The sequence below is a fragment of the Acomys minous genome (assembly GCF_964271855.1).
Source record: "Acomys minous genome assembly, chromosome: 7".
In the NCBI taxonomy this organism is placed as follows: domain Eukaryota; kingdom Metazoa; phylum Chordata; class Mammalia; order Rodentia; family Muridae; genus Acomys; species Acomys minous.
Window position 1 is genome coordinate 72,875,430 of NC_140488.1, and position 24,818 is coordinate 72,900,247.

Consider the following 24,818-nt stretch of genomic DNA (forward strand, 5'->3'; position numbering starts at 1 on the left):
CTGAACCACACAAAGATTCAATTCAGAAAGGGAATGTCAGACCCATTTCCCTTGTTAACATAGATGCAAAAATACTCAATAAAGAGCCAGGCATGGTGGTGCACACTTAGTCTCGAAAAAACTCAGAATAAATACTCAATAAAATACTCACAGACCTGTTGAAGAACACATAAAAAAAACATGTGCTCGCTTCGGCAGCACATATACTAAAATTGGAACGATACAGAGACGATTAGCATTGCCCCTGCGCAAGGATGACACACAAATTCTTGAAGCATTCCATATTTTTGCTCAGCACAGCCGCAGTTCTCCTGCTGTCACAGATGGTTTAGGCCCTGAGAATCTAGCTGAGCTTGACACGTGGTTCAGGCCCAGTGTCCCTGGCTGGACTTGGCTGGGGACCCGGAAGGCTGTGAATACCTTGGCCTGACGCAACGCTCATTCAGAGATGCAGAACGATTGCAGGACCCACAGCAAAGGGGAGCTGAGGATCACTGGCTGTGAGAGCCCAAAACGACAGGGCTAACCTCCTGCCATCCACACCAGTGAAGCATCGGAGCTTCCAGCCTACGGAAATCATGAGAAAAAAAGTGAATGTGTCATCAGACTCCCTCCAACCAACACTGGAAGTTACCCAACAAAAACAGAGATGGCAAGATGTCTAAAGAGCAGCGTAAAAGCATACGCAAAAAACCCCCAAAACAACATGGGGTCTCCAGTTTTCAGCTATCCCAAAGAAAACAACCCAGAGAACTCAAATACAATGGAAACACAAGAAAATGATCTCAAATCCTTGGTAATGAGGATGATAACGGAGGAAACAAATAAAATTCGAAATCAGATGCAGGAAGACGCAGCCAAGCAGGTGCGAGACATAAAAGAAGCACATAGAATGGAACTGGAAAATTTTCAGGAAAATGTAAACAACCAGATGAAAGAAATAAAAAAATCGGTTCAAGATATGAAGATGAAAATGGATTCAATGATAAACACACAGACAGAAGAAAAACGAGAACGTGAGACCTCAGAGAAGAAGGCGAGGAACACAGAGGTGAACTTTTCTAACAGAATCCAAGAGATGGAAGAACGAATGTCAGGGCTAGATGATACAATCACAGATCTTGAAGCAACCATTAAAGAAAATGCCAAATCTGGAAAACTCTTGACACAAAACATCCAAGAAATTAAGGACACCATGAAAAGAAGAAATCTGAGGATAATAGGCATTGAAGAAAGAGAAGATATCAGACTCCAAGGCCCAGAAACTATTCTCAACAAAATCATAGAAGAAAATTTCCCCAATCTAAAGAAAGAGATGCCTATAAACAGACAAGAGGCATACAGAACACCAAATAGAATTGACCAGAAAAGAAAAACTGCCCATCACATAATAATCAAAACACAAAACATACAGAACAAAGAAAAAATACTAAAAGATGCAAGGGAAAAGGGCAAAATAACATTTAATGGCAAACCTATCAGAATTACACCCGACTTCTTAGCAGAGATCATCAAAGCCAGAAGGGTCTGTACAGAGATCCTGCAAACCCTAAGAGACCACAGATGCCAGGCCAGACTACTTTACCCAGCAAAACTATCAATAACCATTGATGGAGAAAACAAAATATTCCATGACAAAACCAAATTCAAACAGTACCTATCTACAAATCCAGTTTTACAGAAAGTACTAGAAGGAAAACACCATCCCAAAGGGTCAAGCTACAACCAAAACTACTCAGGAAATAGATAACTATACCATGGCAAAAACACAACTACACAAAGGCTCGACTGTAACCAACATCAAAATTAAGACTCTTAACAGTCACTGGTCATTAATATCTCTCAACATCAATGGCCTCAATTCTCCAATAAAAAGACACAGACTAACTGAATGGTTGCATAAACAAGATCCAACATTCTTCTGCATTCAAGAAACACATCCCACCCATAATGATAAGCATTACCTCAGGATAAAAGGTTGGAAAAAATATTCCAAGCAAATGGTCACAAGAAGCAAGCAGGCTTAGCCATTTTAATATCGAACAAAATAGACTTTCAACCAAAATTAGTCAAAAGGGATGAGGACGGACACTTCATACTCATCAAAGGTAAAGTCAACCAAGGTGACATCACAATTCTGAACATCTATGTTCCAAATACAAGGGCACCCACATTGGTAAAAGATCTGCTAAAAAGGCTTAAACCACACATCGATCCCCACACAATAATAGTGGGAGACTTCAACACCCCACTCTCACTGAAGGACAAGTCATTGAAACAGAAACTAAGCCAAGAAATAACATCATTAACCAATGCCATGGGTCAAATGGATCTAACAGATATCTATAGAACCTTTCACCCAAACAAGAAAGAATATACCTTCTTCTCTGCACCCCATGGAACCTTCTCCAAAATTGATCACATCGTAGTTCACAAAGAAAGCCTCAACAGATACAAGAGGATTGAAATAATACCTTGTATCCTATCAGATCATCATGGGCTTAGGCTGCAATTCAACAACAACAGAAATAACAAAAAGCCTACACGTACGTGGAAACTAAACAACTCTCTGCTAAATGACACCTGGGTCAGGGAAGAAATAAAGAAAGAAATCAAGGAGTTTCTGAAATTCAATGAAAATGAAGGAACAACATACCCAAATTTGTGGGATACATTGAAAGCAGTGCTAAGAGGAAAATTCATAGCACTAAGTGCCTTTAAAAAGAAATTGGAAGCATCACACATAAGCATCTTAACAACACAACTGGAAGCCCTAGAAAAAAAAAGAAGCAGAAACACCCAAAAAGAGTAGAAGTGTGGAAATAATCAAACTCAGAGGTGAAATTAACAAAATAGAAACTAAGAAAACAGTCCAAAGAATCAACAAAACCAAGAGCTGGTTCTTTGAGATAATCAACAAGATAGACAGACTGTTAGCCAAACTAACTAAAAGGCAGAGACAGTATCCAAATCAACAAAATCAGAAATGAAAAAGGAGACATAACAACAGACACTGAAGAAATACAAAGAATCATAAGATCCTACTTTGAAGGCATATATGCCACAAAATTTGAAAATCTAAGGGAAATGGATGATTTTCTTGATCAATTTCACTTGCCAAAGTTGAGTGAAGAACAGATAAACAAGCTAAATAGTCCCATTTCCCCTACAGAAATTGAAGCAATCATTGATAGTCTCCCAACCAAAAAAAGCCCAGGGCCAAATGGTTTCAGTGCAGAATTCTACCAGACCTTCAAGGGCGAGCTAATACCAATACTCTTCAAGCTACTCCAAAAGATAGAAAGGGATGGAACATTACCAAATTCATTCTATGAGGCCATAGTCTCATTGATACCTAAACCTCACAAAGACTCAACAAAGAAAGAGAATTTCAGACCAATTTCTCTTATGAACATTGATGCAAAAATACTAAATAAAATACTTGCAAAATGAATACAAGAACACATCAAAGATATCATTCATCATGACCAATAGGCTTCATTCCAGGCATGCAGGGATGGTTTAATATACGGAAATCCATCAATGTAATCCACCATATAAACAAACTGAAAATAAAAAACCACATGATCATCTCTTTAGATGCAGAGAAAGCATTTGATAAAATCCAACACCCATTCATGTTTAAAGTTTTAGAGAGATCGGGGATACAAGGCACTTTCCTCAACATAATAAAGGCTATATACAGCAAGCCAATAGCCAAAATCAAAGTAAATGGTGAGATACTCAAGGAAATTCCTCTAAAATCGGGAACAAGGCAAGGCTGCCCACTCTCTCCATATCTCTTCAATATAGTCCTCGAAGTTCTAGCCAGAGCAATAAGACAACAAAAGGAGATCAAGGATATCCAAATAGGAAAGAAAGAAGTCAAACTATCCCTATTTGCAGATGATATGATAGTCTACACAAGTGACCCTCAAAATTCCACCAGAGAACTCCTACAGCTGATAAACACCTTCAGCAAATTGGCTGGATACAAAATTAACTCAAAAAAGTCTGCAGCCTTCCTATACACAAACGACAGGCTTGCAGAGGAAGAAATTAGGAAAGCCACACCCTTCACATTAGCCACAAGCAATATAAAATATTTAGGAGTTACTCTAACGAAGCAAGTGAAGGACTTGTTTGAAAAAATTCAAAACTCTGAAGAAAGAGATTGGAGACGACATGAGAAGATGGAATGATCTTCTGTGCTCATGGATCAGGAGAATTAACATAGTAAAAATGGCCATCCTACCAAAAGAAATCTACAGATTCAATGCAATCCCTATCAGAATACCTACACATTTTTTAAAGGCATTGAAAGTTCAATTCTGAACTTCATATGGAAAAACAAAAAACCCAGAACAGCTAAAACAACCTTGTACAATAAAAGGTGCTCCGGAGGAATCTCCATACCTGATCTAAAACTGTACTAGTAAAGCAATAGTAAATAAAATAGCATGGTACTGGCACAGCAACAGGCTGGTTGATCAGTGGAATCGAATCTAAGACCCAGATATAAATCCACACACATATGGTCACTTGATTTTTGACAAAGAAGCCAAATCTATTCAATGGAAAAAGGATAGCATCTTCAACAAATGGTGCTGGTCTAACTGGATGTCTATGTGTAAAAAAAAGCAACTGGACCCGTATTTGTCACCTTGCACAAAACTCAAATCCAAGTGGATTAAAGACCTCAACATAAAACCAGAGACACTAAGTCACTTAGAAGAAAAAGTAGGGAAGAGCCTGGAACATATTGGCACAGGAGACAACTTCCTGAACAGAACACTAACGACGCAAGCATTAATGTCAACAATTAACAAATGGGACCTCATGAGGCTAGGAAGCTTCTGTAAGGCAGGAGACACTGTCAAGAGAACAAAGCAACAGTCTACAGAATGGGAAAAGGTCTTCACCAACCCTACATCTGACAAAGGTCTAATACCCAAAATATATAAAGAACTCAAAAAATTAAACACCACCAAACCAAATAACCCAATTGAGAAATGGGGCTTGGAACTAAACAGAGAATTCTCAACCAAGGAATACCAAATGGCTGAGAAACACTTAAAGAAATGCTCAACCTCCTTAATCATCAAGGAAATGCAAATCAAAACAACTCTGAGATTCCATCTTACACCCATCGGATTAGCTAAGATCAAAAATTCAAGCGACACCACATGCTGGCGAGGATGTGGGAGAGAGGAACACTTTTTCATTGCTGGTAGGAATGCAAACTAGTACAGCCACTTTGGAAATCTATCTGGTGCTATCTCAGAAAAATGGGAATAGGGCTTCCTCAAGACCCAGCTATTCCACTCCTTGGAATATACCCAGAAGATGCTCCAGAACACAACAAGGACATTTGCTCAACCATGTTCATAGCAGCCTGATTCATAATAGCCAGAACATGGAAACAGCCTAAGTGTCCATCAATAAAAGAATGGATAAAGAAACTGTGGTACATATACACTTTGGAATACTATTCAGCTATTAAAAACAAGGAATTCCCGAAATTTGTGGATAAATGAATTGAGCTACAAATGATCATAATGAGTGAGTTAACCCAGAAGCAGAAAGACTCAAATGGTATATACTCATTTATATTTGCATATTATCCCAAGGGTCATGTCACATAAAAGCCTTCAATTACCAGGAAACTGGGACAGTGGGGAGGACATCTTATTGGGACTCTAGATGAGACAAGCATGGGAGAATGGCAAAGTAGAAGGATCCAGAGGGTCCTAGAAACCTACAAGTAGAACATTATGATAGGTAGATTTGGGCCCAGAGGTCACGCTCAAACTAAGGCACCAACCAAGGACAATATAGGCGGTAAACTTTAAACCCCTACCCAGATCTAGCCAATGGTCAGAATATTCTCCACAGTAGAGTGGAGAGTGGGATATGACTTTCTCAAATACTCTGGTGCCTCATATTTGACCATGTCCCCTGGAGGGGGAGACCTGGTGGCACTCAGAGGAAGGACAGCAGGTTACCAAGAAGAGACTTGATACCCTATGAGCATATACAGAGGGAGGAAATCCCCCTCAGGAACAGTCATAGGGGAGGGGAGTAAGGGGAATATGGGAGGGAGGGAAGAATTGGAGGATACAAGGGATGGGATAACCATTGAGATGTAACAAGAACAAATTAATAAAATTTAAAAAAAAAAGAAAAAAGGAAACAGCCACCATGTTCAAGTTGGCTTCATCCCAGTATTAAAGCGATGGTTCAGTATACAAATATCCACCAATAGAATCCACCATATTAGTAAATTGAAATACAAAAAGCACATGAGCATATCATTAGATGCATAAAAATCCTTTGAGAGAATCCCAAAGCCATTCATGTTGAAAGACTTGGAGTGATCACTGATACAAGGCAGATACTTAAACGTGAGAAAGGCAATATATAGCAAGCCAATAGACACCATCAAATTAGGTGGTGAGAAACGTAAAGCAATTCCACTAAAATCAGTGAGAAGACAAGTCTCGACACTCTCCCCATAGCACTAAAATATAGTACTTGAAGTTTAAGCTAGATCAATAAGACAACCAAGTGAGATCAAGGGGACACAAATTGGAAAAGAAAGAGTCAAGATATTGCCATTCACAGATTATACAATAGTGTACATAAATGATACCCAAAATTCTACCAGAAAAATCCCACAGCGGTTAAAAACACTTTCAGCAAAGAGGCTAGATGCAAAACCAACTAAAAAATAATCAGTAGCCCTTCATTAAATAAACTATAAAGGGTCAAGAAGGAAATTATGGAAACAACACAATTCACAATAGACAAAAATAATGTCAAATATCTTGGTGTAAATCTAACCAACAAAGGGAAAGGCTTGTATGACAAGAACTTCAAGTCTTTGAAGGAAGAATTTGAAGAAGATAAAATAACATGGACAGATCTCCCATGCTGTTTGACCAGGAGAATAAACATAGTAAAAATGGCCATTTTACCAAAAGTAATGTACAAACTCAATACAATTCTTATAGAATTCCAACACAATTCTTTACAGACCTTGAAACAGCAATCCTTTACCTTATATTGAAAAAAAACAGGATAGCTAAAACAATTGTGTACAATAAATCCTTGTTTCACAATTCCTTGTTTCAAGATGTAGTACAGAGCAATAATAATACAAAACAGTAAGGTTTTGTCCTAAAAACTAAAGAAGTTGTTAAATGGAATCTCATCCAAGACCCAGAAATAAGCCCACACACCTACCAACACTTGATTTTTGAAAATAAGACAAAACAATACAATGGAAAATTGAATGCATCTACAACCAATGATATTGCTCTAACTAGATGTCTGCCTTGACAAGGACAAAAATGGATCAATGTTCATCATCCTGTACAAAACTCAAATCCAAGGGGATCAAAGACCTCAACAAAACTGGATACACTAAATCTAATAGAAGAACAAGTGGGGAATGGCCTTGAATGCATTGGTACAGGAAACAACATTCTGAACAGAACTGCTCAGGCAGTAAGATCAACGACCTCTTGACCAAAAAGCTTCTTTTAGGCAGAGGACACTGTCGATAGGACGAAACAGCAGCCTACAGACGGGGAAACGTTTCACCATTCCTACATCAGACAGAGGACTAATATCAAAAATATACAAAGAACTCAAGAAATTAAACACCAACAAATGAAATAACCTTACTTTAAAAAAATAGGGTTCAGGGAAAAACAGAGAATTCTCAACAGAGGAACAACAAATGGACGAGAAGCACATTAAGAAATGGTCAACACCCTTTGGTTATCATGGAAATGCAAATCAAAATGACTCTGAGATTCTGTCTTACTCCTATCAGAATAGCTAAGATAAAAACTCAAATGACGGCACATGTTGGCGAAGATGTGGATGAAGTGGAACACTCCTCCATTGCTGGTGGGAGTGCAAACTGCTACAACCACTTTGGAAACAATCTGGAGCATTCTCAGAAAATTTGGAATAATACTACCTCCACACCCACCTATACGATTCCTGAGCATACACACGAAAGATGCTCCACCTTACCACAGGTGCACTTGCTCTACTATGGATCTATGCCTATGCTTTACATGCAGATTTATTTGTAATAGTCAGAATAGGAAACAACCTAACTGTCTCTCAGCTGAAGGATGGATAAAGAAAGTATGGTACATTCGTACAATGAAATACTACTCACCTGTTAAAAAAACATCATGCTATTTACATGCAAATAGATGGACCCACAAAAGATCATCCTGAGTGACATTGGCTATAAAAAACAGGATAATGTGGCTACAATCTACAGACCCAAAGAAGCTAAGTAATACGGAGGGCTCAAGGGAAGATGCTTGAATCTTACTCAGTTGGGGAAATAAAGTAGGCGCTGGATGAGAATGGAGGGAGGGAACTGAGTAGAAGAGGGCATGGGAATGGGACCAGTGGGGAGACTAGGAGTAGGGAGAGCCGGGGCGGGCACAGAGGGCTCCTCGAGAGAACAAAAATCAGAGGTAGGGGGCATCCTTTGGTTGTGCCAGAGACTTGGGATAGGGGGGCTCCAGGAAGTCTATTGAGGCCATCCTCCTGAGATTCCTTCCTGCTGGGGATATGGAGCCAGATTGGCCTCCTCCTATAGCCTGGTAGGATTTCCAGGGGAGGGATAAGGACACCAAAGACCCACAGAACCATTGACGAGAGATTTGTCCCGCCTACAGCTGTGGGAATGATTGAGGGGATGGACAACCAATGCCTGGCCCTACTTGAGAACCACACCATGGCAGAGAACCAATCCCTGAGACTATGAGTGTTATTCCACTGTGATTACACAGAGGAGCCTAGCATAGCTGTCCTCTGAGGGGCATCAGCCATCACCACGTGGAAGCACAAACACAGAGACCCAAACTTTAGAGTCCTATGGAAGAGCTGAGGGAAGGACTGAGGGAGCCAGAGTGGTCAAGAACAGCACAAGAAGATCTACAGAGTCAACTAAACTGTTCCCATAGGGGCTCAGAGTGACTGAACCAGCAACCAAAGAGCATGCAGGGACTAATCGTGGCCCTCTGCACACATGTAGCAGATGAACAGTTTGATCTTCATTTTGGTCCTGCAACAACTGGAGCGTGGTGGGGATGGGCTTGCCACTGACTCTGATACCTCCCTTTGGATCCCATTCTGCTACTGGGCTGTTTTGTCTGGGTTCAGTGGGAGAGGGATCACCTAGCCCTTCAGCGACTTAGTGTGCCAGGACAGATAGGTGCCCACGGGGGGACCTTCCCTTTATCTGAGAAAGGGAGGGAGAATCGGGGTGGTTTTGGTTGGGGCCGGGCCACTGGGAAGAGAGGAGGAGGAGGGTGCTGCACACAGGATGTAAAGTGAATGAAGGAAGGAAGGAAGGAAGGAAGGAAGGAAGGATAAATAGAAAAGAGAGGCTGAAGTGGTAAGGTTACAAGTATAGGTCATGCACAGTCCTGTGGGTGGGAATAAGAAGGAAAGGCATCGACTACACTATAATTTGTTCAAAAATGCCATAGTGACATCTCATACCTTTTTTGCTAAGTTAAAAAAAAAGTCTTAATTCTTATGAGAAGCATGTGTGTGTGTGTGTGTGTGTGAGAGAGAGAGAGAGAGAGAGAGAGAGAGAGAGAGAGAGAGAGAGAGAGAGAGAGAGAGAGGCAGAAAGACAGAGACAGAGACAGACACTCAGAGACAGAAAGAGAGAGAGGGCGGAAGGCTAAGGAAGTCTTTTGACTTACATGCATGAGGATGCGAGGCCATTCCCACACTCCATGCTAAAGGCCTGGGACAAATGGTTTTGTCTGCTTATAACTCCAGAGTGGCAGAAATTGAGAGTGGTGACTCTCTGTCATTCATAGACCTGCTGGCCTAGTATGCTTGGACAGTTGGTGGACAGTGAGGAAACCATGTCTTATAGACAAATGTGGATACAGTCTGAGAAAGAAACAGATATGGACATTTTGCACGCCTTCATGAGTGCTCAGACACATACATACAAACACACACACACATACACACACTAGCAGAAACACACACACACACGCACACACACACATATGCACACACAGTGAGAAGCTGTACCTAAACTCCCAGGTATATGTTCATGACCACATCCCAAAATAAACCTTACAAAACCACTCTTCCTTGTTGGCTTCAAATCCTTCAGGATTACATTAATTTTTACCAGAAATGTAGACAAACAACACGCTGAGTAGGCCAAAGAGTACTCGTGCTATAGAACTGGTTTGTGCCACATTCTTGGTATCCAGTTCAAAGCAAGCCTTCCCCATACCTTGACCAAGGTTTTCTCCTATCTAGGTGACCTCCAGGCTCTTGCCACAGTGCTCCCACATTCTCTAAGGTGCTGTGGAATCAGCTCTGTAGCTGGCAGCCTAACAGTAGGTAGTGAATACAAGGTGCCCCAAAGACATATCCAGGCCTTCAGAATCTTAGTGGAGCTGATGGGTGACAGACACCAAGTTTCAGACAAGCTAATGTATCCATGTTGTTGCAAAACACACACACAAACACACACACACACACGCGCGCACACACACACACACACACACACACACGCCGAGATCCACTCAGTCCTGTTCCTCTAGAAAACCCAGCATCACACACTTTGCGATGTTGAACTTTCCTTTACGAATTAACATTTTCACTTGTGGGGTTTTTTTTCTTTTTTCTTTTTTGATTGTTTATTATTTTGTTAATGAAAACTACTCGTGGATTTCGTCTGTTTTCCATTTAGGTGTTTTTCTTGTTAGGGTCTGGCCACTGTTACACATACATATCTAATATCATCTCTCATAGAACACATGGTCTGGAAATATTCTCTTCTAGTGTGAACGTTGTCAGAAATCTGGATGATTATCCCTGTACTCAAAGATACAGAGCAATCAAGTTGAAAGGAAAACTATGGCAGCCTCTAACCATTGCTGGCCTCCAGAACCACCTCTGCATTTTGAAATACCGTTGCAGCCACATGTCCCCTGCCAGTTTCTACCTTTGTCTGTTTTCTGATACCAAAAAGAATACTTGAAGTTGGGTCTTCCTTTGTAAACACAGACATTTAATTGGGCTTATGTACAGGACCCTGGGTAGACAGAGCTCAGGTGGCAACCTCTAGTAGAATGCGGGTGCTGCTTTCCCCATAGTTAAGCTTGCAAGCAACAATGGGCACAGGCAAAGGACGCAAAGCCTCCCTTCACATCAGCCCACTCTTGATCAATTTCCCTACTTCTTTCTCCTGACCCAGAGCGATTATACAAGGGCCTCGCAGCTTTGGAGATGAAAAGAAAAGCAGGAGAAGATGCCATTGTTGTAAACCACACATGTCAAAAACACACCCAAGCACTTGGAGACACAGAAAGGTGGATCTCTGTGAGTTTGATGCCAGGCTGGGCTATAAAGAGAGTCCAGGACAGACAGGGCTACACACACACACACACACACACACACACACACACACACACACACACACACACACACAAATCTGTCTTGAAAAACAAACACACAAACAAACAAGGAGAGTCAAGCACTAAGGGGGAGATAAGTATCATGGGAAAGCACTCAGGCCAGTGAACTCCAGGTGACCTTGACTTCTGCACAGTAAGCATGACTGACTCTTCATTTCTCCAGAACAGAAGTAGAAGACTGATGGTAGAACATTAGATTTGGGCAAGAACCATGTGACTGGTGGTCACTGTCTCTTCTCCCAGGGTCTCTAGTGCAGCCTGGACACGACCATGGCAGGCCATCTTAGAGGAGCATCTCAATGGGACTGCCAGCACGCAGAAGGACTGGGGGCACACCACACAGCACCCGTGTCCATCTCTGGCTTGCTGGTTCACTCTCCTTCCACACAGCCAGCCAGTGTGGCAGGGATTTGGCACGGGTACCACTGCCAGGTTACACTGCGGGCTTCTCTGGACCACAACTTTGCAACACAGTTCCAACCAACATGATCTGACTGCATGGCTACCACAAGGCCATGGTGTGGTGAAGCTGTGTGACCACAAGTGAAGCCGGGGTTCTTTGGATTCTAGAAGACCTGAGAATCACGTGGTTTGCTATGGTTTGATGATGCTGGCCATCAGATGCCGCGCTGTGATGGGCTATCCATCGTGTGTTCTGTCACAGTCTTCCTCTTTATTTGGATTCAGTTATCTCTATTTTGCCTGAGCACCTTAGGTGCAGAAAAGTATGGGGCCACATCCGGATATGATTTTCTTCTAATTAGGTGGCTCCTAATTTAAAATTTTCCCACCTACCCTCTGAATAGTTTCCTGGTCAGCCCTGGCTCCCATGGATGTCAGGGTTTTAGATTTCTCCTGTTATGTGGAGGTTGACCCAGTATGGAAATGTACTTAGGAGGTCAGAACCTGTCTCAATTCTTACCCAGATGAGAGATTTTTTTATCTTATGCAAGATGTTTCCAGCAAAAGAGAATTCTGCAAATTCGGGATGTTTGTGTTCACGAGTGCAGAGTTGAATCAGCATTGCATTGCCATATCGCGACTTAACCATTTTCTGTTCCCTTGTTTTATTCTTTTGGGGTAGATGGGGCAGTAGTGGGTTTTGTTTTTGGTAGTCAATTCAAGGATCATGAAACAGATTTTGGCTGACAGTTGGAAGCAATCTGGTTACATGCCATGGCCTCAAAACCAAATTAGACAAAATGATCTTAGTGTCAGATAAGTATTTATAAGGACACTTGTTGTACAGGGGTATTTAAGTGGGTTAAACTTTTTGTTGTGACTACACTTGTTCAGTTCCTATTACAATCGATGTAGAAACCTATACTGTAGGGGACAGGCTACATGGCCATCTTGCCAGAGCCTAGGTTCCTATTTCTCCAGCAGTCTGCCATTCACCCGAAACCAGCTGACCTTGTCATAGGTCGGCAATTAGACACCTGTTGTGGTTTATTGTGGGGGCTGGTCATTCTAGACCCCCGAGCTACTCCTTTTCCCGAAAGGTGACTGATAAGATCAGATTAAAGGCCAGCTGCCTGCGAGCAGCAGTTCCGGGAGCCTTTTCCTGACTAACCAGATGCTTCAAGACTTACCTGGAATCTCTCTGCTCCAATTATAGCAGCTGTAAAGGTAGACCCCTGCTGGAGCATTCCAGAGTTAGGTATCCACAGCAAACCTTGCTTACGCAAATTCCCATGCCTCTGTGCCTATATAAACTCTGTGAAAATTTTCAATAAACGGGGTTTGATCAGAATGGAGACTTGCCCCCTTCTTCGTGTCTAGTGTTCTGTCTCTATACAGGAAAATTATCCTCCCGAGAGGACACAGTTGCATTGGGTGTGAGCACATGGTTGCAAAACCATGGCGCTAGATTACTTCAATGTCATGGTCAATAGGGTTATGCTTTTCACAGTATAGAGGCAATCTTTGAGTGTGGTAGTGTGGACCAGTGAAATGTAAAAGGTTAGTTTCCCTGTAACTAATATCATAGTGGTACATGCAGCCCAACTACTAAAATGTGATTCTTGATACCGTAGTGCCAGAAGGCTAGGCCCTAGGGGCAAAGGGGGAATGTAGTTGTAATAGGCTGAGAACGTTGTGAACAGAGAGTTCCTCATATGTTGCACAGTGCAGCTCTAATGACACAATGAAAGAGCCAAGCCTTCCAAAGGACAAACACGATGGCAGGGTCAAAACGTCCAGTCATATTTAAGCCATTTTGCTACCTCATACTGAGGGATTGAATGTCCACAAAACAACTAAAGGGTTAAGGAAAACAGAACCATTGTGAACAGGAAAATATATATCAAACGGTGGGGTTGCCATTTTGGCTTCCTTAAGGCAAGTGTTGGGTGCAAGGCAGATGTCCCCTTGCCAGTCACCAAAGCAGAGTGTGTATGCTGAGGTGACACAGAGAGGTGGGACAGCTGCAGCCTTCACTCTCCATCAGGAACTGCAGACAGAAAGGCAAAGGCAAAGTCAGATCACAAATATGTGACAGCCTGGCTCTCTAGTCATAACATTGTGTGCCAGAAGTGTAAGAGGCTCACTGCGATGAACCAACAGACCTGTTCCTAGGTGAATGCCTTCTCTCTAGCACTGGCTCCACCATCATTAACTGCCCTAGTTCCCATTTGGTCAACCCCAGGTACTCAGAGAGGAACCTGGCATTCCTTTACCCCCGGCCTGGGGGGAATGCTTACACTGCCCACCCAGATAGATCCCTGTGAGACTAAAGCACCCCAACCTCATTTAGCATCTTCCTTCAAGGATACCCACAAAGAGTGGATTCCCACTCACACTGGGCTCTTAATTGACTGTTTTTACCCAGCAGCCTTGTTTTCAAGCTTCCCTGGCTCTGAAATTCTCCTCTGAACTCACAGACCCCTTCCTGGATAGAACTCTGAGGTTTGCTGACAAAAATCAGTCTGGGAAGGTATCCATGTTCCATGTGCACAAGGAAAATATCCTGAGTTGGGATGACGATCTCCCCCACATCACAGACACCTATGCCCTGTGCATATGCTGCTAGGCCTTGTCAGGCTGCTGTGGACTGAGACACAGCTGCTGACTGGGAGACATCTCTCCTAGTTCTTTTCCTTCCACTGCCCTCCTGCAAGACTTTCCCACCTTTAGCACCTCACAGTTTTCTTGACTTCTGGGCACTGGCCCTCTGCTATTGAGCAAAACACTAGATAGGTGAAGACCTAAGCAGACACTGGGGTCCACTTTCTCAGTCCCATTGAGGAGTAGGCGTCCCTGGCCGACACGTGCAGGAAACCACCAGCTCTAGCTACCTCTCTCTCAGCATAAGCCCTCCAGTTTTCCCAGTCTATCCACTCCATGTCCCTCATCCAAGCAGCCACCAACCTGCTGTCCTGCAAGTCTCTTGCCACGCTGGAGGGGAGTTGTGCAGAATCAGGAGAGCCTCGGCAGCATCCATGACCCTCTGCCTGTCTACCTCAGCAGAACAGCTGCCCTGGTTCGAGATGTCTGGGGCCCTAGAGTGGACTGCAGGGTTCGCAGGGTTCTGGTTGGAGATGTCATTGATCTGGGGTGTGCTGTCTCTTCCCACGTTGGTACTTTGAGAGTCCTGGGAACTGATGGTGGGGACCTGCAGAAAGGGGTTGTGAGAGAAGGAATTATGACAAACCATACCTCCATCCTTGATGACAGTGGACCCTTCAGCCATCATTCCGTCCCACCAAACACCCAGCTCTAGCGCTTCCCAAAGCCCACCCTCTCCCAGGACATCACCCCCAGTCATTTACCAGGAGCTGTGCTGGCCGTACTGACCGGGCAATGCAGCCGCAGGGATGCATGACCACAGAAGACAACCTGACAACGTGAGGAGAGGAAACATGGACACTAAAGGCGCTGCTGACAACCCCTGCAAGCTCACAGGGAGAGCTGGGTGCTCTGCAAGGTCAGCCTGGGGGAGGGGAATATCTGAGGATAGCAGGACCAATGACACCACTGTGGTAGGACTGGAATTGTTCTGATTTCTGTATCACTGCTTCTCAGAGTCGCCTTCCACATCACTTCTCTAGGAACCACCTTTTCTGAACTCTTTCCTCCCCGGGTACAGAAAGGTGACCAAGAACTGTTCTAATCTGGAAAGCAGCAGGGAAGATGGGACCGTGGTCCTCTCAGAGACCAGCTCTGGCCTCCACTTGGCCCATGCTCTTCCTGACGGGACACGTTCTCTGTTGGCCTGCAACACTCCCCGGGGCCTCTCTGGCAGGTCCAGTTATGCCTCCAGATTTCTGCAGAGCCTCCTCCTATGCCCACTCACTCTGGGTGCAGGAATAGTCTCAGCGCACTGGGAGCCAGCTGTGTGCTGTGCGCATTGTGCCTGTCCTCCTTAATGCTGCTGTGCAGACTAGTCTCCAGAACTGCCTGCACTGAGGGAAAAGCTCACAGTGATACTTTTCCAAGTATGCCATACAGAATATAGGAAAGCCCAGAGGTCTGTGTCTTTGCAAGTCTGGCTGCAACGTTGCTCTGCTATTCCCCTGTGATTTTTTTCCTTCCTTCTTTCTTCTCTACTTCCTTCCTTGTTTCCTTCCTCCCTACTTCCTTCCCTTCCTTCCTTCTTTCTCCTCTTGCTCTGTGTCCTCTGCCACCCACATGGACTTCCTTCTTTCTCTCCTAACCTTATCGTACTAATAACGTGATTTCTCACACAGGACAGTAAGCCAGAGCTGGCCCTGTGGGCTTTGTTGTACTCACAGACAGGGAATAAACATGGGAGGCCAAGGATCACATGAGAAAGGAATGGGCATTCGATGACTGAAGATCATAGGTGAAAAGGCTGGGGGGCAGTGGAGCAGTGGCCCTTGGATGATTTCCTGCAAGAGCACACATCCTTGTTCAAGATCAGGTCGGACACTCCAGAGAGAAGGGATAGGAATGTTTCCAAAACCGGAGATATGCATAAAGAATTACAGAGCTTTCCAAAACTTGATGACCGAACAATACCACGCTTTAGGTTTTCCTTTTAGGTCAGAACATACTAAGACCCAAAGGGAAGTGACTTTCCCAACACAGGAATTTGTCTAGAGACAAAGGCTTTAGGACCCAGTTGAAACGGTACGGATGGTAACTGCTGGCGTGGACTCTCTCTGGACCTGCACATTTTCCTTACCTCTGGGGGAACTGTGTGAGGCAGGACTTCAGGCTGGAAATGAAGATCCTGTTGCTCATCTGGAAGAGACCATGCAGAGATGGTGTGAGCATCCCTTCCCACCGTAGTCTCCTGAAAGCACCCACTCCATTTGAGGACTCCTGCCCCTGCCAATCTTTACCGTACCCCCTCCACAAAGTCTCCGTTTTATGTGTACGTGGGACACTTGACACAGAATGGGCATCTTATACCTGGACAGATTCAGGTCCTGAGAAGTATTGCCTAAGGCCACATTTCTAATCGATGGCATGACTGGTGACAGAAACACTTAGGATTACTGCACCCAAAGTGACACCAAACCCCTAGCCAGACACACTGACCCACAACATCTGATGTGGTGGAACTCTCTTCAGCGTTCACAGGAGATTTGGGGTCTTCAGCCATAATCTCTCTCTGGCCTCAAGGACGGTGCCTCTGTCTCTGTGTAGCCTACACTTCTTCTACGAATTCACAGCAGTCAAGGCCCCAGCAGACTCCCTAGAGTAGGGAATGGAAGGGCTCGTGTTAGGCACACCTACAGGAGGCCTGACCTCTCTCCTATAGGTAGGGCACTCATGAGAGGAAGGCACAACTCTGCCATTTCTTGGGATCAAAGAGTTTGAAATGCACTTTACCTCTGATTGGTTCTGAGTCCATGGATGTTATGCTGTCGAAGCAAACTACAGTTTCTCAGGGAGCAAGTTAGACTGACATTCTTTATTGCTCTGGTCAGTCTCCTATATCAGTTGAAGTCAGAAGTCCAGTACGAAACAGAACACAACCCTCTTCAACTTTTTTGACCAGAATGAAACACTACGCCCTGTGCCAGCCAGGAGATAGTTCCTCCGCAGGTTGTTTTTCTCAGTACAAAATCCTATCACTGTGGGCTGTAGACTTTGCTCAGAGCTTAAGAGCACTGGGTGCTCTCCCAGTTGATGCATTTTCAATCCCAGCACCCACATGGCAGCTCACAAGCCTCTGTAACTCCAGCTCCAGGGTTTCTGACACCCCACCCCCCCCCCGCATACACACAGAGACAGGTAGGCAAAACCCCATTGAACAAGAAATAAAAATGAAGTCAAAACAATACACTCTCTGCTGTCATGAAAACCCATGCCTTCTGCTATATACAGCCTTTGGCCAACCTCCAAATGCTCCTCCTCAGCGCACCAATGGCACCTGAGCTCAGCTTCTTCCACGCTTTGATTGGCCCTTCTTGTGCATGTCACGCTCTAGCAGTTCAAGACCAGAGATTCTCCTCTGGAAACTCAGTCATCCCTCCCTGCCCCACCTGAGACATAAGTAGCAGAAGCTTCCCCCTGGGGTGCTGAAGCTGGGAACCCTGGCGAAAGGGCTCAGTCAGGGGGCAGGCTACATCATGGCAGCGTCTGCCTCTCTGGCCTCACCCCTTTAGACTTGCCAGAGGAGGCAGAATGCTGAAAGATTGGGAGAGCCCAGATGAAGGGGGCAGGGATAAGAGGACTTGGAACCTAGTTTCTTTTTCTTGAAGCCAGCCTCTAGTCACCCCAGAGTCCAGCCAATCAGGATGAAGCAGTGGGCGTCTGAGGGAAGATGCAGCTCCTTCCCCTGCCAGCTGAGGCTCCTGCCAGTGAGCTGCCAGAGCTGCTTTCTCCGTCTCTCTCTCTCTCTCTCCGTGTCTCTCTCTCTCTCTCTCTCTCTCTCTCTCTCTCTCTCTCTCTCTCTCTCTCTCTCTCTCTCTCTCTCTCTCTCTCTCTCTCTCTCTCTCTCTCTCTCTCCTTGCCGCACCCTCTTCTAGACCAATGAGCTTCCAAATTTACTCCCCTCACACATCCTTCCCAGCCACCTTGTGGCTGCTCTGTGACCCTTGCTGACCTCTAGGTGACCCAGCATCCAGTGTCTTCCACGAGAAGAATACTGAGATTTGTGCCCCCTGGTGGTGGCTCCCTGGATTGCCGCCGTTTTTGTGGCGCAAATGTTTTGAACCCCCTTGCTTGCTGAGAGCTCTGTTCAGCATTCTAAATTACAGTACCTGGGGACTAGAGAAGGCAGGCGTCCTGGTGTCAAGTGTTACTAATGCCAGGGCTCACTTGAAAAGCAGAGGGGGGTGGATCTCTAAGTTTGACATCAGCATCGTAAACAGAAGTGAGTTCAGAAGAGTTAGCATGCAGATTCTCACATATAGGTGGAAGGACAAAAGACAAGGGGCCGGGAAGTCACATGTTTGTCTGAGGGAATGTTTCCTAGCTGACACTACGGAGAAAAAAAATTTTTTTTACTTACACAATAAAGACGGAGGAGGCAGGGAATATGCGGCTAGCAGAAATATGGAGGGATTTATTCCTAGAACAGAAAACAAACAGGTTAGATGTAGACTCCAACAAGTTGAAGCCCTTGCCAGACATCGGCAAGTATTCTCTGGGGTTTTAAGATGGCCTCAGAGTGAGAAAAGACGATGTGAGGACAGATGGTGGCCCATGCCGAAATCTCACGCTGGAGTTCGAAGAGACAAGTTAGAACAGCTCGGCGACCCGATCTACTGAAGCTGTATGCACCCACACCCCACGTTGTTTCGCACTCAAACGGAGGCAGTTTGCGGGCCCGTGACCAGAGGGTGCAAAGCTCAATTCGTCCCTCCTGTGGTAAAGGTGGCCCTCCTGAAGTGAGCAGCAGTAACCAGCACCACCACAGCGTGAGTGCAGCAGCGGGTCTCCGAGCGGCCACTAGGGGCCGCCATTCTGCCGGCCGGACGAACACTGGAAGCTCATTGGCCTTTGTGGCAAGGCAGGAAGTAGAGCCTCGGGCCAAGCCGGAAGCCCTGAGAAGGCTTGAGGAACAGCCGCGAGCCTAGGCTTCTCTCAGGCGCCTCAACTCGCTGATCCTGAAGGCCTGGTACCTGGGCGTAACCACGGGTGGCACTGATGTGGGACAGATCCTTCCTATTCTTCTGTGCCTTTCCTCTTCCCTCTACCTGCTCAGGTGCCCGTTTCCTTCGTTTTCAGGCCTCTTTAGGCGACGCCTGCCAGAGATGGGAAGCAACCAGGAGGAGCACCCCTCGGCCCCCCGCAGCCTTTCGGCCCCTCCAGGCCCTTCCCAGCCCCCTCGGGCCCCGCCCCAAACCCTTCTGAGAATGCACATCCCCAGGTTGCTCGCCGGTCTGGGACCTGCCAGGCAGCAGTTGAGGTAGGCATCGGGTGTGAGGGAAGAGAAGAAGCCGCACTCGGCACGGTCGCAGCAGACAAAGTGTGGAGCCCACTGTGGGACATTAGCGGACAACCGGGAGGGAATGGGTGGGTTTGAGGAGAGGAGAGGGCGGGTGAGCGGCCTGGCTTGGAGCCAACGGGCAGGTGAGTCGGCCGGACACGGTCTTTGGGCGATGCCAGGGCCCGGTGCTCGGTACTCGGCATGGGCTTCAACAAACATCTGCCACGTGTAGGATGCTGGGAAGGAATGAAAGGGCAAAGAATGGAACAGGGAGAGATGTGGATGGAATTCGCGGAAATACTGTTTGCTCGAAACAGTTTCCTGTGTGGTGGGTTTTTAGGTATGAGTCGTGTGTCCACTGTCTTCAGAAGAGCAAGAGGATTTCCTGGGAGGGGTGCAGGGGTGTGAGTGGGGACAAAAGTGTAATCCGTTGAAAAGTGGAGCGAGGGGATACTTAAGATTAAGGCATGAAGAAACCTTGATTGGAGGGTGAAGGGGTAATTGAACACTGGTCATCCATGTCACTCCTGAATAGTTGGTGTGTGTTTTTCCCATGTGGGGAGCAAATGAATGCGGGACGCCCAGAAGTCAGCTGCCAAGGTGTCCAGGCTTTGGCGTGATTGTGGCTCGAGGCGCAGGGCTGCTGGAGTAGGCCTGGAAACGGGGTGTGTGTCCCGAGTCTGAGCCGACTGATGGCAGAATGGAGCCAAGGGCAAGAGGTGGCTGTGGGGAGGCGGTGGGTGAGAGAGACCACATGGGAAGGATGGAGACTGTGTGAATAAGATAGGGCGATGAAGGCTGAAGGAAACTGTGAGAGGACAAACTCGTGGTGAGCATGCTGGAGAAGAAGAGTCTACTTGCCAGAGGAAGCTTTTTCTGTGTTTCTTTCTTTGTTTGTTTGCTTGTTTGCTTCCTTGCTTGCTTGGTTTTCTTTGGGTTTGGGTTTCGGTTTCAGTTTCAGTTAGGGTGGTTATTATTTTTGGTGGTGGGATTTTATGTTCTTCCTTCCTTCCTTTCTCCCTTCCTTTCTTGCTTGTCAGAAAGACCAGTTACTTTTGGGCCATTGGGATACAGTGGTGTTTCTGCTCTCCATTCCAGAATCATGGAGCCAAAAGCCAAGCCGAGTTTCTACTGCTTGCCCTCCTCCTCAGAAGCGAGCACGGGGAACACAACTGGAGCAGCACCAGGAATCAAACCAGGCCTCAGACGACCTGGAAATCTCTCTGTCAGAGGCCACAGTTGGGGCAGCCGGACCCAAGCCATGTGAGAAGCCCAGTCCTCCCGCTCTCGGGTCTGCTGGTACCCCAGTTGTGCTGTGTCCTCGTGGGTGGGGCCTGTTGGCATGGGAGGGGGGCCAGGCCCCACCCTTGCACATGACCAGCAGGAGTCCCTCAAACCCCTACTGTAGGGATCACAGTGTAGCTCTGCCTGCACCGAGTTCAGAGAAGAGGGTGCGTGGTGCACCTCTAAAGAGACGCCAGACTGGACTACCAAGAGCGAGTGTCCCCTGCAAATCTGCCAGACAGGGCAACATGTCCTCTACCTGTGCAAAAACTTACAGTGAGTATTCTTGGCTAGGGAGGGCGCCTTAGTGTAGGTGGAGGGAAGCACAGCACTAGTAACTCTGTGACCAGCCTTGTCACAGAATTGTACTCTGTGTGACCTTGGAAGAGTACACCGTGGACCTCAATGGGGCCCGGTACAGAGTGACATCGTATATCAATGGTAGGTGGCAGCTGAGTGCGGGAAGCAGAGGCCTTGCAGTTGGGGGGGTGGCTGGGGGGCAGAATGGGTTCTGGGTTTGGAGAGTTCTGTGGCAGTGACTACTCAGAATGTTGGTGAATGGCTTCAGATGAGGCAAGTGGGCAGCCAACAGGGAGCAATTCTTTGTCTTTTACAGATTGGGAGAACACTGGGGGCCAGCCTGAAGACCTGCACCCTGCAAGAACCCAGAGGGTAAGGAGAGTCTGTTACTTGAGTCGGAGTGCGGGGCCCCCACCAGTTACTGTCAAGACCACTTTCCTCTTTTTCTCTTTTTTTTTCCACTATATTTTTAAATTTTCTACATATACATTTATATTACTACACATATACAGAATCAACTACTTATACCAAGAAGAACCGTGACACAGTCAGGAATTATGTAAATGTTACATTCCTTGAGTTTTGGCTGTTTGTATTTGGCAGCGCTCAAGACCCCTTTCAGCTGAGTCTTAAAGTCAGGGCTCCCACCTCTAACAGTTCATCACGTGGCCGTGTGCTGACGTGGGAAACATCCCTTCTCCTTGGGCCTCAGTCTTCTCAGTGGCGAGAGAGCATGTTAAGACGGAGGGGGGCTTCTGCGGGTGTCTTGGGAGCACTGACATTCTGGGCTCCTGCCATCAGGGTGTGATTTGCCCATGCGTCATCCTCCCTTCCCGGCTGGCCTGGAACCCAATCCCCACCTGTGATCTCTGTCTCTACAGGAGAGCTCCCAGCTATTCTACTGGCCCCCACCACGTTCACCTCTGCCCTACAGGGCAGCAGCCTCAGAGCAGAAAATGGTGGTTTCTCCTTCCATGGGGCTACATGGGGCTTTGGCCTTTCCCAACACGTGAGTAGAGAGGGACTTGGAGCTGGCTGTGTCATTTGTCCGTGTGCGTCCAACCCTGTGCTCGGTGCCATAGGAGCAGCAGGAGGATGGTCTGGGAAGAAGGAGGAGGAGAAGGAGAGGGCAGGGAGAAGGCTGACACTCAGACCGAGGGGCAAACACAGGGTTCTCTCCTGCTTTGGTCGTCCCTGCCTCCGAGACTTGGTACAGGTGACTTTATGTTTCCAAGCATCCACTTCCTAGAGGACATTTTGGCAAAACATATTGTACACCTGTCGCACGGTAAAGAGCACCAGAGCAAGGCCTTCCAGCACACAGTAGGTCTTCCGCACACGCACACTGTTTGTCTGCATCCCAACAGATGGGTGAGACAGAAGGTCCCAATGAAACCTAGTGTCACGGCAGAGAGGGCCACAGAGGCCCAGGGGAAAGTCCAGAGGACAACAGAGAAACCCTCCTGGGAGTGCTTCAGGCTTCCTTTCATGATGTGTGGTGGCTGGTAAAGAGCTGGCAGGACCCTGTCCCTGAGACCCAATTCTCTTCAGGGACTTTGCAGTTTCAAATGCAGACACCTGTGGTTCCCTGATGTCCTCTTCAAAACAAACAAACAAACAAACAACAACAACAAAAACAGACACTATAGAGATGACTGTCTCAGGAAAAATGTGTCGGGGTGTGAGGTGATGTTATGTCAAGGAAAGCCGAGTGAGCAGGACAGAGTGTGTGTCCAAGCCGTGGGGTCTGAGCTCTCCACAGCCCTGTGGATTCCCACGTTCTGGTATTGCAAAATCACCGCCAGTCTCTCTCTTCATGTTCTACCTACACACCCCGGTGCTTAATCCCCTCACCTCTTGTTTCCAGATACTCAAGGGTGAAGCTCCTGCCATGTCCCAGCACAGAGCGTCATCCACTGGAGCTGCAGGTCCCTGCAGAAGTGAGGCTTCTGGAAACTGGGGAGGCGGGAGCTAAGTGGCTGTGTCGACAAGTCAGCCTAGGCCTTGGGAGTGGGCAGTGGAGTCAGCTGGGCACTGGGTGGGGGGCTCATGTGCTTCTGAGAAGAGGTATCGGATAGAGGGCTCCTATTCTCCTCACACCTGTTCCTTTGCAGGGCCCCAGTGCCTCAGTTTCTGCTGCCTCAGAGCGTCAGGAGATACTGGAGGCTGCCGAGGCCTTGTTGACTCTGAAGAACTCTTCTTGGACCCGGCGCTCGACCCACAGCTAACCAGGTAGCTGGCCTGTTGCAAAGGAGCATGGGATGGAGATGCTTGGGAGAGTGGAAGCACTGTGCTAAGTTGGTCTTCGCTGGGCACACGGGCTTAGTTGGTGGTTGGATTGACTTTGGGGCTGGGTACCCCAGACATCTGAGTCTGACTTCAGGGAGGGCACGTGGGGATCATGCAGCAGATACGTGGCTTGTCGAGTTTTGTGCTCAGCAGTAACTAAGAGGCTGGGGTCCTGGTGTCAGGAGAGAGGAAGAGACTGATGCCCGTAGGTGTTGCAGGGATTTGCTCCAGGGCAGGAAGAAGTAAATCTGGCTTCTGGATTCCCTGCCCAGGCCAATGTCTGCAGTCTACTGCACACTCTGGTGGTGGGTTTATTGCATGCCTCTGATTTCAGGGGGATTTCCGTTCAGATGTGCAGGCTGGATTCCTTCTCAAGGTGTGTTTTGCCATCAAATCATAAAACGGCCCACCCAGAGGGCTAGGGCTCTGTGATCTGAGAAGGGAATTCAACCTCTCTCATATGTCTGGAAAGCAAGGCCAGGAACTATTGGGCCAGGAGGCAGATGGGGCCTAGGGAATGTAGCAGGAAGCCATGCTGGACAGAACTGCTGGAAGGGAAGGTGCAGAATAAAACTGGAGAGGTGGCTGATTACAGGGGTCTGGCAAGGGTGGGAGGTGAAACCTAAGCTAGGGCTTCTTAATGTTTCCTGACCAACCTACTTGTAAACACCACTGTGCTTGCACTAAAGCACATGAACACACACACACACACACACACACACACACACACACACACACACACACACACACACACACATCCTGACACTAGGCCAGAAGCAGTGGGTAGTGGGAAGCCTAGGAAATGTTCTGATATCAGGAAGGTTATATTTAGAGACCATGAACTTCAGCACCATAGACTGGTGTCCTGGATGGAGAAATCAGGGAAGGTGAGTCTGGAGATGGGGAATTCAGACAAAAACAAGTCTGTCCACTGGTGTCAGTGACAAGTCATCAATTGTAGGAGACAGTGGAGAAGCGAGGAGAGTCTGGGAAGGGATTTGTGTTCATTCGGTGGTTTTGATCCCATCCTTTCTGCTTTCAGGTCTTGCGTGAGTTAGAACAGTGAAGCCTCCCAGCCCATGCTTGAGATACCTTGGGATCCAGCA

The 24,818-nt window shown here is 46.5% G+C and overlaps 1 long non-coding RNA gene across 2 annotated transcripts; it reads left to right on the top strand.

Moving 5' to 3' along the window:
- The first annotated feature begins 19,643 nt into the window (after nucleotides 1-19,643).
- LOC311601850 lies at nucleotides 19,644-21,371 on the top strand. Of its 2 annotated transcripts, none has more exons than XR_014780665.1 (3): nucleotides 19,644-19,831; nucleotides 20,948-21,102; nucleotides 21,248-21,371. It is a non-coding gene; the product is annotated as an uncharacterized lncRNA (long non-coding RNA). The 2 variants fall into 2 exon arrangements; XR_014780666.1 differs by having other exon boundaries at nucleotides 19,644-19,818; nucleotides 20,938-21,102.
- The last annotated feature ends 3,447 nt before the right edge of the window (nucleotides 21,372-24,818 follow it).